This window comes from Malurus melanocephalus, unplaced genomic scaffold (genome assembly GCF_030028575.1).
Source record: "Malurus melanocephalus ecotype Western Australia unplaced genomic scaffold, MMel_1.1 scaffold_119, whole genome shotgun sequence".
NCBI classification, from domain to species: Eukaryota; Metazoa; Chordata; class Aves; order Passeriformes; family Maluridae; genus Malurus; species Malurus melanocephalus.
The window spans coordinates 1,613,572-1,621,629 of record NW_026623351.1 but is presented as its reverse complement, the minus strand read 5'-3'; positions in this window follow the sequence as shown (position 1 = coordinate 1,621,629).

The window sequence follows — 8,058 nt, the reverse complement described above, 5'->3', positions numbered from 1 at the left end:
CCCCCCACCAAAGAAAAAAACAACAATCCTCTCAACTGTCCGATGATAAGTGCTCCACCTATTTAAGCTCCATCTCTCTGCACACAAAGGCACACAATGAGAAAAGGTGTGGATGTTTAGGAAAYCGGTTTACACATGGATGATTTCCTTGCCTCAACTGTGTGACTCTTCCCAGGGACCCATTTCTGTAGCAGGCACCACCTCACTGCCATTGCACTGTCTCACTGTCCTCAAACAGCATTTGGAAGGCACACGTAATAATTTATCCAGCCAGGGRAAATGCCAGCACCCTCTGTGTGATGATTATGAGCTTCTCCCAGAGAACCTCCGGGTGCTGTGCAATGCGTTGTACAGGGGCTGTAGYTCAGCAGTCTGCTCTGCTGACAGGGAATTCCCTTCTTGCTTCTTCATGAAATTGCTTGCAGCCCCCCAACCTGAAAACCCTATGGATCTCTCACCCCCATGAGAACAGGAGGAAAGGACACAACAGCAGAGATCAAAAACAACCCTTGAGACAGCAGCTGGAGGAGGACRCTCTGAGGTGGCACTGGCATGGAGAAAAAAAAAGACAAAGCTCCAACAGTCTTCCTTTMTCATAAAACTTCTTACATGGCTTGCCTTTGTTTGCCTTGTCTTTTTTTCTTTACAGACAATAGCACTATAAATACTAAAAGGAATTGGCAAGAATTTACCCTTTCACACTCCAGTCTCCTTATTGCCACTGTTGAAGACAAGATAAAGTCCCCAAAACCATGAAAAAAAGTTTTTAAAATGTCATTTGATTTAATTCTGATTCTTCTGACTTTCTTTTCWGATCAAGAAGCTTGAGGGAGCTTCATGCCTTCAGACTCAACTTTTTGCCTTCTGGGCAGTTCTGATGACACAGTGCTGTGCTCCTCTAGATCATGTGTAAATTGGAGTCAAAGCACCTCAGTTAATGTTACTCCATAAAGAAAAGAAGAAAAATGGAGGTGAATGCCGTACATAATCAAGAACTGGGAGACAGTGAGTCTTGGGGAAAAAACACCCTATACTATGCTTGATATGCTATATCAATCTGCAAGACCTGCTCACTGCAAATCTGATGTATTGTGCTCAAAACTCATTTTCCAAACCCATTAGTTACTATTTTTATATCACTCCTGCAAGCTTATTGCTATTATCTCTACTGGCAAAACAATGCCAAATTCAAACGGAAATCAATTTTGCAGGCCCAGTGAATCATGTTGCATCTTTGGTTGTGATGCTGTAATTAAGAGACATATTTGTTTACTGTTATTAATTTTTGTTTAAAGCACAAGTCTTATTAGGAGTAGCTAAGGAGACTGAGGTTATTCGGCCTGGAGGAAAGGAGGTTCAGAAAGGACCTTATAACTCTCTGCTCTCTCTGCCTGAAAGGAGGTGATAGTGAGTGTCTTCTCCCAAGTAMCAAGTGACAGGACAAGAGGAATTGGCTTCAAGATGCATCAGGAGAGGTTTGGATTGGTTATTAGGAAAAACTTCTTCACTGAAAGGGTTATGAAGCGTGAGAACAGGCTGCCCAGGAAACTGACTGATTATCCCCAGAGGTATTTAAAGGGTGTGTAGATGTGCCAGGATTTAGAACAGGGTTTAGTGGTGAACTTGGTGGTGTTGGAGTAATGATTGTACTTGATGATCTTTAGGGTCTTTCCCAAGCTAAATGATTCTGTGATCCTGTCCTATAGCTCTGTRGAACTCTGTGTCTGTCCATCCCCCTGTTGTGTCAAGGCAGGTGGAAGGACCTGCTGGGCCAATTGCTGTGGCTGCCCCAGGCCAGCTCTGCAGTACCTGACTCTGAGATTCCCAGTAGTGTAGCTGTAGGGTGAGGAATTGAACTGCAGGATGCAATCTACCCACAGAGCAGCAGAAATACAGACTGCAGATGAGGATGGGCTTGCACAGCTACACATAACCAATCCCTGCACTAGTCAGCATGTACCTCCACAAGGCAAGGCTTTAGTGGTAAGTCCAGTATGAAAAGAGATGTCTTTGCTTGTTGAGAGGTGCACACTGCAGTGGGAGACATCTGAATAATCTCTACAGAGTATATCACAATTGTGTTCAGAACTCAGTTTATAACACAGGTCAGTCTGACTGCACTTATTCACGTGAAAAATGGAGTGAAAATAGTGGTTCTAAGTATTTGTTTCAATTTTGCAATGTCCATCCAGAAGGCAACACTTCTCTCATACAACTTGAGAATTCATGTGTGCTATGCCCAGGAACCCAGGAACACCCACAAACCAGGAACTATGGATTTGAGCTTAAGGGACCCTTTTCTTTTTCTTACAACTGATGTGGTATCCTTACAGCAAAGGCAACAGGGGAATCAGGTTTTTTGATTTTATGACATTGCTTTGCTAGAACGTCATGAGGATATTTATATGTGACATTGTGTGACGGCTGAATAATGCTTTTCATAAAAACATAACCCAGCCAGTGTCTTCAACCCACTGACTCTGCTTTTCATAACACGCTTCATCAATGTCAGGAAGCTGTCAAAAGCTATAAATGGCACTGAAGGAAAATGTTAATGTTGATTCCTTGAGCCTCTGATCTATATAATGGGAAAATATTAACACAGAGATACTAACACAAAATATTTCTTGTTCTAGAGGTGCAAGGGTTTTAAAAGGGTCTTAACTCAGCTGAAGTGTTTAGAAAACATGGACAGATTTTTCAACCAGCATGAATCAGTACAGTTGATATTGACTTCAGCTTAGACAAGCTGACTTCTACTGAGAATGCAATATTGACAAATCTGCTATTACTCACTGGCAATAATGAGCTGGGCAGAAACAGCTTCAACATGTGGCCACACGAGGCCAATTCAGTTTCACTTGGGTTTTGAATTGAAGGCAGTATTAGAGAATGCAGTTAAATTGTTCTCTGGAGAGCCCAAATATGAGACAGGGTGCTGTGAGGAGCACAATGCTGCTCCCTGGCAGCACAGTCAGCAGAGCTGAGCCCTCAGCAAGGGGCCAGGATGCAGAGAAGCCAGGGCAGAATCAGGTTCAGGGCAGCATTGGCATCAGACACAGATGGGCGGTCATCAGGCAAGTCTGTAGCAGTGGGACATGACAAGGACAAGTCAGGAAGCTGAGCTGGATCAGGGTCAGAGCCACAGCAGCAGCAGCAGCCAAGGCACAGGCACCACTGCAGCACAGCAGCAATGCAGCACAGGTCAGGCCAGGGCTGAATCCTCAGCCAAAAACAGCTCCCAGGGGCAGGAGCACAGGTCTTTGCTYCTGTGTTTCTGCACACCAGCCCTTATCAGTGGATTGACCTCAGACACAGCCAGCGCTGCTCCAGAAGGGGATTTGCCCAGAGTCCTGGCAAAGGGGTTCCATTTTTCCATCCCCGTTTAGAAATAAAATTTTCTCCACCTTCTCCTATTCTCTTTGGACAGATAACAGTCAGAAGAGAGCTGCATATCACTACTATGAATTAAAATTTTTACAAATCTTTGGCAGGCTAATTGTTAAGTGACTTTACAATAAAAGAAGAAAGCAAGTGTATTTTAATTATAAGAATACATCTGGGGGATTAGAAGACAGGTTGAGATAGAAGAAGAGCATTTTTACACACTGCTTGCCCTTTTTAYTGGGAGTATGAAAACCTGGGGGAKGTTTATCCCTGTAAATAAAGTAATMCTTTTAGAGCAACTGGTCCATTCTTGGTGAAAAATCACTCAAAATACATGTTATTGCTATTATTGCTCCCACTACTAAGCACGTCTACTGCTTTGGGGGGTCATGCTGCTAATGTGGCTTTAATGACAAGTAAGGACAKGTGTCTCAGGTAGGTTTGAAGTGCATGGGCAGCCTGGCAGCTTCTCTGCCAGGAGCAGGTCTGCACAACACTGCTGCATCTGAATCCAGCAGCAGTGGATGAAAGTGCACATGGAGCATGCTCTCCTTCCTCATTCTTCTATACAAACGCTGATGCCTCTGAAAAGAGAAAAAAAAAGTCTGATTAATTTGGTTGCTTTCATTTTATTGTTTTCATGCTATGTACAGGCATAAATACGTGTGGTGATAAGAAGCAGTAATGGAGGAGGCAACGGGCACATTGAGAGCCAGAGAGGGGACATATGGCCCAGTTAYGATATTAAATACACAAACTTTTCAGTGCTTGTCATATTACTTAAATATTTGGAGGTGAGCAGTCACATGTTGGAGATGGAGCATAGGTTTAAAGAAAGGGAAARTTAGAGAGTGTGAAGAATCAGACAGGTAAATCCTGACCCAGAGGTCGATTCTGRTGTTTCATGGGATTCCTCACTGTTGGAGTAACTTCCCAGTGTCCATCTTGGGAAGAGGGAACAACCTGCTTGCTTGTGGAGGCCAGCGATTCCCTCCTGACCCAGCAGGAATATGACATCACTTACCTGCTTTGAGCATGGAAAGGGACATTTGTAGGAACCAGATCCCAGCAGAGAGCAGCAGTGTTTGAAGCAACCACTGTCAGAGAATTTGGCCTTGAAATGACTGAATGTCCAGAGCTCTTATTTTCTAGACACAGCAGTGGACATATGGTTTGTGATGGAATGGGAGACCAAGAAAACTGGGGACATTTTTCCACACCTTCATTTAGCAAATTGCTAAAATCTAACAACAGACACCCACAAACAGCTCTTCCTCAGCAGCAGCTGKAGCCTGGTCAATGTTTAGGACCTCCAGGGATCCTACATCTGTCTGAGCCAAGAGCAGTATTTGGTACATTTTAGTACATGTTGGCTTTTCCMGTAGGGCAGGAGGGAACTGCAGTTTCAGCTGTAAAGTAATATAGCTTGGGAGTATTTCAGGAATATGCATTAGAAAAGTTATGTGAAATGATGAATGCAAGAGTGTCCAATCATTCAGCTGTGGACATTCACCGAGTAAGGTATTTCTGTGTGCAAAGCCTAAAAACCTGACTGTGTATATTTATTGATCCAGCAGCTCTCATTCCATGAGTTGGYAAATTGCTGTGGGAAATGAGCAGCTTGAACTTTTCTAAACTCCCACATATTGGTTGCTCTAAGCAAGATCCAAGTATGGCAAACAGGCTTACAATCTCACACACAGAATATGTGAAGGAAAAAAAAAGGCAAAAGTATGTGTGGGGAGAATCTTTCACAATTAGGCAACCTCAAAATACACTGTTGGCCCTGAATTTGCCAGAATGGAGAATCAAATGGATTTAAGAGAAGGCAAATAATTCACAATAACTGTGTCCCATGTTTCCAGTAGCTGTTTTTTCCAGCCTGTCACAGGAAATAATGGTCCTRAAGCAAGAAAAAAGGGAGAGGGGAAAGCAAAACTCTCATAGATAAAGCTGCTGTAGATGCTGCTGTGGCTGCAGATGGACACTCCTCTGCAAAACTCTCAGAGCTAATCTGGGTAAGAATTCACTTTGACTAACTCATACGGAATTTCAAAGAAACCAGCTCTTGATTAAATTCAGGGGAATTGGATAATCTCATGTTTTGAACTTGACCTATTCTATTCTGGGTGTCCTGCATTCCTTACTCCGGGTTCCAGGAAGCTAAAGTGGTTTCTTCAAGCTCTTGGAAAGAGGATTGACATGGGATGAAGGCAAATCTGATGGAAAAGGCTCCAGGGACTGCATGTCAGGCCACCAGCTCTGCAGTTGAAGAGAGTTAAAAGAAGAAGGCATTCTAGACAAATTATTACTAAGGAGTAACAATTTTTTTCAAGCCACTGAAAGAWTTCCTGACTGCAGGAATCCCTCTTATTACTTGACCTAAATACACATGTATTCCTTCTYTGAATATTTTATACTCTTCTGGCTTGTAGCATACATTCCACTATGATGCCCTGGTTTGAATGTTGTTTTCCTATGTCATTTGGAACAGTCTCAAGTAAGAAAATACAAGAATATATTTTTAAAGGAAAGGAAAATCAGCAAAATGGACATTTCCATCCCTAGTATCTGGGGCAACAGATGGGGTGGTGGAAAATATGCCTGCAGGGCAAAGTTCTGTTCTGATCACTCTCAAGCCCACCAGAGACAGTTCTGATTTAAAGCACCAAGGATCATGCACTGTGAAGCTATACCTTGTCAATTTATTATCCCTCTCCTTAATCCAGTGTATAAATCATGGCAACAGGCAAGTGTGTAGCAAAAGGCATAGACTGCTCTGTCCTAGCAAACAAGTAGAATTAGATCAGGAGATTCAATTGCAAAAGAACCTTTATATGTTGGTTTAAAAAGCTCCCATATTTTCTACGTTAAAATATCCCAGCTAGACCAGCATTCTCTCAGAGAAAAGGTAGAAACGAAATGGAGAGAGACAAAGTTTGATAAATAAACTGTTTTCAGTAGCTAGTCTCTATGAAATCTATTAGCACGAGATAAAGAAAGCAGTTAAGAATTTTTGGCTTGCCACTCTGTAAATGATAACACCGAGTCAAAAAGAGAAGGCTTTTTCATTTCTTTRGTTTTGATTTTAAGAACTCTGTGCTGCACTGGTATGCAGAGTGATTGAGCTTTCCCTTTCCCATTCAACAAAATAACAGCCAGAAACCAGCATCTCCATCATGAGTTTCATTTCTTTCTGGGTTAGGTTTCCGACGTGTGTCAGTTGGAGCATTCATTATTTACATTAAGCAGCTAAAATAGGCAATGTGAATTCCCTCTGAGTCATTGTCTACTTAGGTACTGCCTGTAAGCATAATTTTCAAGTCTTGAGCAGGAGTTTTAGCTCTGATTTCAACCAGGTGTATCTTCAGACATAGCAAACTGGCCCAGAGATCACGTGGGGATCTCAGGAAAGTGTGCAAAACCTGTTCTTCTRGATGCCTACTTGCAGATACTGGAACTGGGGAATGATAAGGCAAAGGGTAAATAAGTTACTGAGTCTTCAGATAGAATTATACCATAAAAAACCACTGCCTTGCTGGGGGAATTGTTCCTGGGTGTCTCCTGAAATGTGTGAGGAATCAAAAGGAAGCACCAAGAGCTGCAGAATTATCTTTGTGCACAATCATGAGCAACCACGAAGTGAATTTCTATCAGCTTTCAGGGTGCAGGCTGTGTGCACCTATTAGGAGGGTGTAGGTCCGGGGGGAACAAATGATCATGCACATTTCAAAAGGCTTTCCTCCTCCTTTAGGGAAGGTGAAAACAGGAGCTCCTGCAACTCAGAATGCACAAAGGAAGTATTTCACAGAGGTGCCGATCAATAAATGATGAATTGCTCTGGGCGTATCTCAACCACACCAACTGTGCTCATCTGATGGGAAGGCTTTGTTTCACATCAGTGAAAACAGCACGGACTGAGTGCATGGAGCCCTGCAGAAGGGCTGGGGGAAGGCATGCAGTACAGGGTAAAATAAGTGGAGAATGGGAAATGTTCAAGAATGTTTCCCTATGATAATAAAAATAATGGTAATTACAGTAAAGGTAAAAGAGCTGCTTACACATAAGGCTTATTAACAGTTCTAGTGCAGCATAAGTGGTCAAAGGTGGCTAAAAAATTCCGTTTATTTCTGGGATTTGGGCACCACTGGTATAATACATGCAAAATCAATTGACTGTCTTGGGCAACGTGCTAGAAATAACAAGCCTAAGGGTTTGAAAAATCACTTGCTTCTTCATTGCAAAAATTTCAGTTCACTACCATTAATTTGTGTGTCACTGGATGCCGACATTATTTTCTATCCAGTAACAACTTCCTAACTGTTCATCTTGAGCTCATGGGCAGGCAATAAACACCTATCCACAGGCCGCTGACAGATTTAACTAGGTTCTAGGTTAAAAAATTACAAGATTGTTTTGTCAGTAACTCTTCACCCTGCAGTCCCTCGTGCAGATGTTTGGAGCAAGAGTAACATCCAGTGGTCAAAATGTTAATTACATTATGAGGGCATTGCATGCTGGAAGCATCTTAACAGCTCCAGCTTTCCTGCAGCTAAAAAAACAKGTGAGCACAAGCCTTGAAAATTCAAGGTTGTGCTTACATTGCACAAAGTAAACTTACACAGAGTAACACATTTGTCTTTCTGCAAGGTTGGTGTGTTTTTTTCCTGC